Source organism: Bubalus bubalis, chromosome 6 (genome assembly GCF_019923935.1).
Source record: "Bubalus bubalis isolate 160015118507 breed Murrah chromosome 6, NDDB_SH_1, whole genome shotgun sequence".
In the NCBI taxonomy this organism is placed as follows: domain Eukaryota; kingdom Metazoa; phylum Chordata; class Mammalia; order Artiodactyla; family Bovidae; genus Bubalus; species Bubalus bubalis.
In genome coordinates this window covers 113,367,406-113,377,298 of record NC_059162.1, presented here as the reverse complement: position 1 = coordinate 113,377,298, position 9,893 = coordinate 113,367,406, and the positions used below count along the sequence as shown (strand labels likewise).

Below are 9,893 nucleotides of genomic sequence, written 5' to 3'. Positions count from 1 at the left end.
ATCTCCTTGCAGTCCAGGGACTCTCAAGAGTCTTCTCCGACACCACAGTTCAAAAGCATCAGTTCTTTGGTGCTCAGCTTTCTTTATATATATATATACAGAAGCTGATCCATCATAAATTCAAAATTAACCCTTCCTGGTTACAATAGACTACCCTAACCCTGAACATTCATAGGAAGGACTGATGCAGAAGCTGAAGCTCCAATACTTTGGTCACCTGATGCGAAGAGCCAACTCATTGGAAAAGACTCTGATGCTGGGAAAGATTGAAGGCAGGAGGAGACGGGAGCGACAGAGAATGAGATGGTTAGATAGCATAACAGACACAATGAACATGAGTTTGAGCTAACCCTCGAGACAGCGAAGGACAGGGAAGCCTGGCATGTTGCAGTTGGTTGTTTCACAAAGAGTTGGACACGACTTAGCAACTGAACAACAACAAATCCAGCATGACTTCATCTTAACTGTTAACATCTGCAAAGACCTCGTGTCAGACTAGAATCCATTTTGAGGCTTTGGGTGGACATGTATTTTCAGGGGACACGATTTCAACCCAGCACAGCTGGCCCAGGGCTCATTTGGTTCCTTCTCTAAGTCTGTGAGTCCGTTTCTGTTTTGTAAGTTCGTTTACATCATTTCTTTTAGATTCCCTATATAAGGGATGTCATACAGTGTTTGTCCTTCTCTGTCTGACTTACTTCACTCAGTATGACAATCTCTAGATCCATCTATATTGCTGCAAGTGGCATTATTTCATTCTTGTTTTATTTTTTAACGTGATGCTTCTTTTAACAAAGCTATGCACTTTCTTGAAAATGTGGATTCTGCTACCACAAAAGCTGTTTTAAAGCAGAGTGTGCATAGATTGGAATGGGAGGCAGGAACCACACCATCTGAGTCACCAGTGTTGAACTGGGTGACATCCCAGCAGGTCTTGGCCCAGCAGGAGATGAAGGAGAGAGAACGAGAACCCTCATGACACAGCAGAGCAGAGAAAATAGGAGGGAAAGGGGACAGCAGGCCGCCTGCAGCAGCTGCCGGCCATGCACAGCCCTGCCTTTGAAGAAGCAGCAACAGCCCCTGAGCTTCTGTCCACAGGAGCTGTGGACCGAATTTAACTGTGACCTAGTTACAGGGCCCAGGCAAAAACACCAAGCCAGTCCCAGCTGGTGGCCCACAGAGCTGTGCTGAGCAAATTCTGCCACCTAGTGCTTTGGGGAGCCTAGAGAGATGGCTTGTTTTTCTTTCCTTTCTCCTCTGCTTTATTCAGGCTTCTCTTATGGCTCAACTGGTAAAGAATCCGCCCCCAATGTGGGAGGCCTGGGCTTGATCCCTGGGTTGGGAAGATCTCCTGGAGAAGGGAAAGGTTACCCAGTCCAGTATTCTGGCCTGGAGAATTCCATGGACTGTTATAGTCCATGGGGCTGCAAAGAGGCAGATGCGACTGAGCAACTACTTTATTCACCAAACTGTGTGTGTGTGTGTGTGTGTGTGTGCGCGCACACGCACGCTCAGTCGTGTCCAACTCTTTGCAAGCCCGTGGACTGTAGCCCACCAGGCTCCTCTGTCCATGGGATTTCCCAGGCAAGAATACTGAAGTGGGTTGCCATTTCATTTTTCAGGGGATCTTCCAGACCCAGGAGTCGAACCTGTGTATCCTGAGATTGCCAAGAATACTCCAGAATTCTTGCCTAAAAAATTCCGTGGACAGAGGAGCCTGGAGGGCTACAGTCCATGGGGTTGCAAAGAGTCGGACATGACTGAGCAACTGATCTCACACACACAGATGTGATTTAATTAAGATCTCGAGATAGGGGTATCATGAAATATCTATTTCACAATGTGTGTGGAAGTGGCACAATGATATTTTGACTGACAGGTTGGTCTTGTACCGGGTTCCCACAGAGGTCAGAGCTGGGAGGGAGGCTAGTGGTGGCCACATCCCTCCACCCACAGTTGAGCACAGGGCCATGCCAAAGGAAAGCCACGAGGTCACTTTGTTCTCAGGAACAGACTTGGCGAGCGAGCGGAACATGTGGGTCCCACACTCAGCCCCCATCTTTCGTGAAGTCCCCATTGCTGCCAAGAGCTAGTGAGCCCTCTTGCCCGCTGAGCAAAGTGAGCTTTCTGCCAACACAGGAATCACCAAGAAAGAACCCAAGGGACTGAGGTCTTTGTCCCACAAGCTGCTTACTTAGAAACAGGCCCCAGTTTGGTGCCCTTCCTCGAGCCAGGCTTCTTTGCAACCAGCGTGCTGTAGTTTTAAACAAACACTACACGGGAAATGTCCAGTCCTTGCCTAGCAGTAGTCTCGGACCCTGAGGCGGGAGTCTGTCAGGTCGTGTCTCCAGCACCAGAAACGCTCTGATTTGTGCTGTCAGCGTGCACGGGGGAATGGTTCAGCCCTCCCCCTGCTCGAGCACAGCCACACGCGCTAGCTCAGCCCAGGTGGCCGCCAAGTGTGGCCTTCCTTTGGGGGTCAGCAAGCCCATGGGAAGAGACACATACTGAGTGAACTGTCCTCATGACATTAGCTTCTCCTCTAAACACATGATGATAGATAGTGTTAGCTGCTCACTTATGTCCCACCCTTTGTGACCCCATGAACTGTAGCTCACCAGGCTCATTTGTCCTTGGGATTCTCCAGGCAGGCAAGAATACTGGAGTGGTTTGCCATTCCCTTCTCCACGGGTCTTCCCAACCCAGGGATCAAACCCAGTTCTCTCACATTGCAGGCAGTCTTTACCATCTGAGCTGCCAGGGAAGCAAATACATGACAGTTACTTGGGGGGAAAAAAAGCAATGAAAGAGGAAAAGTAAGCCATTTATTAGGGACTGAAATTGATCAAAAGAAAATTACACAATTCATAAGGTATCTTTCTTCATTGGAACTTCTATTCCTTCCCGTGCATTTTGCTGTTAAAAGAGACAAGAAGAGGAGGGTTAGACCCTGTGGCACATATTTCACACTCTTACTATGGAGGCACAGGACCCAGCATTCCTGGGCGCTGTTTGAAAAGGGATCCAAGATGGACCAGACACTAGAGAAACTATGCAAAGTAGCCAGTTCCCTGAACAAAAAAAAAAAAAGAGGAGGGGTGTGGCATGAAAGACACCTGCTGGGAGAAGACGAGATCATGGAGTCTATGCAACAGAAATGCAGTCCCATAAAGGAAGGTCAAGTCTCAGAGAGGGAAGGTCCCCGAGGAAAGGCTGCAATCAGATCCTGGACTCAGTCTGAACTAAGGAGGTGCTGGTGATGAGAGAGGGAGGGAACCAGTCAAGTCAGGTAAGGAGGAGACTGGCTGAAGCCGTGGCCATGTGAGGACCTGGGTCATCTGAGGCGGGATATTCATTCATTCATCTGCCATTCATCCATTCGATAAACATGTATGCACTGAGTATCCACTGAGGGTTGTGGCCGAGAGGAGGGCCAAGGAGGCCACGTCTCAGGAGCCAGAGGATTTCAGGGAAGAAGGGAGTGCTCGTCAGCATGAAATTCAGCTACAAGGCTCAGCAGGAAATGGATGGACAACGGCCAGATGGAGCCAAAGGGTGGATACAGAGCCAATGCCTGAGAGAGGTGCTGGGGACAGCAGGTGCAGACACCAGGTGGGAAGGAACAAGGGAGATTACAGAGAAACTAGGGATAAACTGGGGTGGGGAGCCCACTGTACTCACAGAGATTTGTCTCCTGGCTGGTATTTACTTGTAAAGTGAAAGTCAAAGTGTTAGTTTCTCAGTCGTGTCTGACTCTTTGCGAGCCCATGGACTGTAGCCCACCAGGCTCCTTTGTCCATGGGATTCTCCAGGCAAGGATTCTGGAGTGGGTAACCACTACCTTCTCCAGGGGATCTTTCTGACCCAGGGATCTAACCCAGGTCTCCTGAATTGCAGGTAGATTCTTTACCTTCTGGGCCACTTTTTTAGTCATTCTAGAATGTTCAGAGTAAGAAAAACTGCACCCATTCCCAAGTGAGCTCGTACAAGGCCGTTTGCCCAGGTTTGGCTCTCATGCTGTAAACGAGTGTCTTCTTGGGTCGATTTGGTGCCATGTCTTCTGTTTTTCTATGATTTTTGTTGGCGATTTTGCCATTTAAAATGGCCCCCACATATAGTCCTCAAGTGCTGTCCAGCGCCCTGAGCATGAGAAGACCGTGCTGTGCCCGGTGGGAAATGTACATCCATGAGATAAGCTTCCTTCAGGCAGGAGTAACAGTCCCATGGCTGTGAGTCCCATACTAAGAAATCAACCATATGTATTAAATAAGACACCTTTCAACAGAAACACACATGAAGGATGCATACAGATAACTGGACAAAATGTGACCCAAGGCTCATAGGAACTTAACCCTGTATTTCCCACAGGAGAAATCAGATGGTTCAGTGTTCACTGATGCCACTTCTGCAGCATCTTTGTAGCACATCGCTACTGCAAGTAGTGGGAACACACTGTGCTTGGTGGGGCAGTCAGCAAGCACGTGCAGGGGACGTGTCACAGCAGAGGGTGAGGAAATCTAGTTTTCCGCCTCCAGATTGACTCGGCTCTTCTATCTTATATGGGAGTCTGTCTCTCCCGATGGGCAGGCTATCTTGGAAGATCATAACAAGAGGTTATGACTAGTAAGCCTGACTCCTGAACATTGAAATCACTCAGCAGGCTCACCGTGGTGGCTCAGGTTTTTGGGTCGCCCTCCATATGTGCTTCACCCAGCGCATCACAAATATTTCCTAAACAAATGATCCTTGAGGTTCTGCTCCTTCATGCTCTTTTCTAAGTGTGGAGATATTGACACGAGTTCGAGTATCGCAGGAAGAAAAGGAGGCACTTTGGAGACAGACAGACAGACAGACATCGGGAACTAAATCTCAATTCAGCACCAGCTCTGAGAGGAGGGGCCTCCAAGGCCTCAGTTTTGTCATCTGCAAAATGTAGGTAATAATGATGATGCTTCACGTGGACAGTTGCAGGATTTAAATAAGGCAGCGTAGGTGGAAACGTACAAACAAAACACAGACCCAGGCACCTTGAGAGTTCTGATCGTTGGTGTAGGGCCAGGCACAAAGCGGGCATTTGGTGAATATTTGTTGGACAAAAGTCAGGAGGCTGATTCCTTCTTACCAGTTACTGACAAAAGATCCCACCAATAACTGCCTCCTCTGCTGCTCTTGGCCATATAGGATAGGTGGTGGTGGTGGTGGTGGGTTAGTCGCTTAGTCATGTCCATCTCTACACTCTCACAAATTGTAGCCCACCAGGCTCCTCTGCCCACAGGATTTCCCAGGCAAGGATACTGGAGTGGGTTGCCATTTCCTCCTCCAGGGAATATTCCTGACCCCGGGATTGAACCCAGGACTCCTGCATTGCAGGAGGATTCTTTTACCTCTGAGCTACCAAGGAAGCCATAGGGGAGGAATTCCATGCTAATCCACACTGCAACCTTAAGAAATGCTCATTGCTCACGTGACCATGGTTTGGGTACAGGCAGTATGGTTTGTAGACTTTGGACCATTGCCTCATGCAGAAGTCAGAACTAGGCCAGCTATGGAGATCAAGACAGTGTGAGCCTCTCAAAGAAATTCCTTTCAACATGAGAGCTGGGACCTGCTTTCCCCGATTCCTATTTCAAAGTAGCAGATAAGAAAAAGAATCTCAGACCTCTTTGTTGAAATACTCTCTTTCACTACCCACTCCTACATATTAAATAAATCTTCTAGCAGTCTGAAAGAATCCCAAAACAGTGGTTAATAAATTACAAAAATATTTCCTCAGCTCCTCATTTGTTCCAGAAACTAAGCCAGGCTCCGAGGATTCTGATTCTAGATGAACCAAAGGCTCTGCCTCTGGAGCCCTTTCCCCACCGGAAGCATATCATTCACGATTTGAAAAGAGTACTGTATTTGATCCTGCATTGGTTCATTCCTTTCTTTCAACCTGAGGGAACTCATTGTATTACAGACATTATTTTTAGCATTAGAAACTAGACATAGGATATTGTTATTAATAACAGTACAGGCATATTATTAATCATATTCTCTTGTTACTAAACTAGAATAATAAGGATAACAAGGTAACACATCCTCAAGGAGCTCATGGTCTAGCAGGGATAAAAGTAAAAATAATAATCGTAAATGTTTGAAAAACTGAGCCCGAGGAGTTGAAGGAGTGCATCATCCTCACCCCTCCTAAAGCGGCAGAGAAAGCTTGGAACCAGACTCCAGACACGGTGGACTGGCCTCCTCTTTGGGCCCCCTAGGAAGGCCTTATCTTAGGACTGTAGGGATCCTGCCCTGCTGAGGGTCATGGGAGTGCAGGGTTATAACTGGGAGGATAGGCAAGGTCAATGTCCAGGCCAGGACAGCAGCATTTGCCCTTTGGTGTGTATTGCCTTTAAAGAGACATTTCTTAAGTGATCAATTTCTTTACAGAAATCAAATCATTACATGTACGGCTCCCAGGTGGCACAGCGGTGAACAATCTGCCTGTTAGTGCAGGAGATGTAAGAGACCCGGGTGTGATCCCTGGGTTGGGAAGATCCCCAGGAGTAGAAAATGTCAACCCTCTCCAGTATTCTTGCCCGGAGAATCCCATGGACAGAAGAGCCTGGTGGACTGCAGTCCATGGGGTCGTTCAAAGAACTGGATGTAACTGAGCGCACACACACACACATATATATACATCCAGTATAATCATTATTAGTCATTATATATATAATATAATCATTATATATATTGTATAATATGTATAATACAATATATAATATAATCATTAAATATATGCATCCAGTATAATCACTAATAAATAACAGTCAATCCATTGAGAATTGTATTTTCTCCCCTTGAGAATGTTTTGTAAAGCAAATGATATGATTTAAGTTTATAAAAAAGGAATCTGATGAGTCTGTTTCTTTGTAATGAGTACTCTTCTGATCTCAGCCTGAAGTTAGTTATTTTTAGGGTGCGCATAGACTCAAAAAAAAATCTACCATTTGCGCATTTCATCCTATACAGCTTTGCTGGTAAATTTCTCTTCGATTTTAGTTAAAATGTCAGTTGACCTCTTTCAAATTCCAGTGGTTAAAAATTAATCACACTAAGCTCAGCTGACTTTTTTTATAACAGAAGCTCAATATCCATAATGAAAGATTTTGTCATCCACACACACACACAAAAAAAAGTACTTTCTGCTGCTTGCTGGGTGCCCGGCTCTGTGTTGGGCCCTGGGAGATGCTGGCAACAGAAGTTATCTCATCCCTTCCTTGGGGGACCTGGGGGAGTCAGGTGAAGCAGAGAAGAAATGGGTAATTGCAGCGCCCTGTCATGGGGACTTCAGTTCAGTTCAGTTCAGTTGCTCAGTCGTGTCCTACTGAGAGAGTCATTTCCTAGGCAGGTTGATAGGGAGTCTAGGGGTCCCCAAGGAGAGAGGGGTCTGGAATTCTCAAGGAGGAAGAAAGGACAAACTTTTTTTCTTTCTCCACATTCCTTAGGATTATATAACAATAATGTATCCTGCCTAAGGACAGTTTCTGGATCAAACCTTCTGGCTAATTCTGTTATCTTAAAATGTAAATCATGGGAGTAGGTCTGATGAGGTCTTTACAACCTCCAGACATTCTTTGGATTATATAACCTCATTGTTAACACTAGCAAGCGGGTACTCTTTCTGCCCCCTTCTGATGCCTATGTCATAAGCTTTCTCTATCTCCTTTATACTTTAATAAAACTTTATTACACAAAAGCTCTGAGCAATCAAGCCTCGTCTCTGGCCCCGGATTGAATTCTTCTCCTCCGGGGGCCAAGAATCCCGGTGTCTTCGCGTGATTCAACAACAACCTTTCACTACTCTTTGCGAACCCATGGACTGCAGCACGCCAGGCTTCCCTGTCCACCACCAACTTCCGGAGATTACTCAAAGTCATGTCCATCGAGTTGGTGATGCCATCCAACCATCTCTTCCTCTGTTGTCCCCTTCTCCTTCCACCTTCAATCTTTCCCAGCATCAGGGTCTTTTCAAATGAGTCAGTTCTTTGCATCAGGTGGCTAGAGTATTGGAGCTTCAGCTTTAGCATCAGTCCTTCCAATGAACATTCAGGATTGATTTCCTTTTGAATGGATTGGTTGGATATCCTTGCAGTCCAAGGGACTCTACAGTCTTTTCCAACACCACACTTCAAAAGCATCAATTCTTCGGCACTCAGCTTTCTTTATAGTTCAACTCTCACATCCATACATGACTACTGGAAATACCATAGCTTTGACTAGGCAGACTTTTGTTGGCAAAGTGATGTCTCTGCTCCTTAATATGCTGTCTAGGTTGCTTATGAGCAAGCTATGGCTTTTCTTCTAAGGAGTAAGCATCTTTTAATTTCATGGCTACAGTCACCATCTGCAGTGATTTTGGAACCCAAGAAAATAAAGTCTCTCACTGTTTCCATTGTTTCCCCATCTATTTCCCATGATGTGATGGGGCCAGATGCCATGATCTGCGTTTTCTGAATGTTGAGCTTTAAGCCAACTTTTTCACTCTCCACTTTCACTTTCATCAAGAGGCTCTTTAGTTCCTCTTCACTTTCTCCCATAAGGGTGGTGTCATCTGCGTATCTGAGGTTATTGGCAATTCTCCCAGCAATAGTGGAGCCCATAAAGGGACATTATTCTGACCTGGGGAGACCCTTAAGGGGAAGTAATGCTGAGCTGAGCTGAGATGTAAGAGAGGAGGAGGAATTAGCCAGGTGGATGTTCCAGGTAGGTCTTCCCTGGCAGCTCAGATGGTAAAGAATCTGCATGCAATGCATGAGACCCAGGTTTGATCCTTGGGTTGGGAAGGTCCCCTAGAGAAGGGAATGGCAACCCAATCTATTATTCTTGCCTGGAGAATCTCATTGACGGAGGAGCCTGGTGGGCTACAGTCCATGGGGTCTCAGAAGAGTAGGACATGACTGAGTGCCTAACACTTTCACTTCACTTTTTCATGTTCCAGATAGAGGTCTCAGCAGAAGAAACCGCAGGCACTCCAGTGTCACCAGAGCTCCAGGGCCGGTAGCCTTGGCAGCGATGAGGCTGGAGAAGCAGGCAAGGGATGGACCACAAAGGCCTTTGTGGGCTGCACTAGGGAATTTGGACTTTATCCTGAAAGCATACAGTGTTATGTAAACTTAAAATCTGTGACAGCCCAGGCTTCATGATTAACTTATGAGTGTCTGTGTGTGAAAATGAATGTTCTCTGAGTCTATAAGTATAATTTTATCCAAAAATCCCTTTTAAATGTACCTTCATCACATTCCTTTAGTACTTGGGAGGCTTTAAAAAGACAAAACTGCCTTTGCTCCAGGCCCTGGTAACTGGGAGTTTATTTATGCACATGCATGAGGCCCAGTGGTGCCCAGTGTGGGTTTGTGGAACCAGGGCTCAGCCTCCAGCACAAGGACAAGTGGGCTGTCCTTTCTCTCAGCTCAGGGTCTGTCTCTACTTTGTCCTATAAGTGAATTGAGTGTGTGGCGTTTGCATGGAGAAGGGTCAGAGTCTCTGCACTTCCAGATAAACCTGAGGGCCATGTGCAGGGTGGACAGTGTGGAATCAGGAGCTGAGGCAAGATGGCGTGATGTGAGTGGTGACGGAGATGCAATGATGGGCTAAAGCCAGAGAAAACGTGTGGGCAAAATCCATAGGATCAGACCCCTGTGGATGTTGGGAGGAGATGAAGGGTAAAGAAGAGCCAAGATTGTATAACCTATGATGGGAAAGAATCTTTTAAGAAATAGATACATATGTATATAATTGAATTATTTTGCTATACATCTGAAATTATAATAACACACACTGTAAACTGACTATACTTCAACAAAAATTTTAAAGAGCAAATGACACTATAAAATTTTGAACAGGAGAAAATG

General features: G+C 46.2%; 1 protein-coding gene across 1 annotated transcript in view; it reads right to left on the bottom strand.

The window, feature by feature from the left end:
* Positions 1–2,808: 2,808 nt before the first annotated feature.
* Positions 2,809–9,893, bottom strand: part of SPP2 (secreted phosphoprotein 2) — a 28,171-nt gene continuing 21,086 nt past the window's right edge. The window contains exon 8 of the mRNA XM_006053727.3: positions 2,809–2,916. The gene's annotated coding sequence lies outside the window, so the exon portion shown is untranslated. The remainder of the gene's footprint in view (positions 2,917–9,893) is intronic.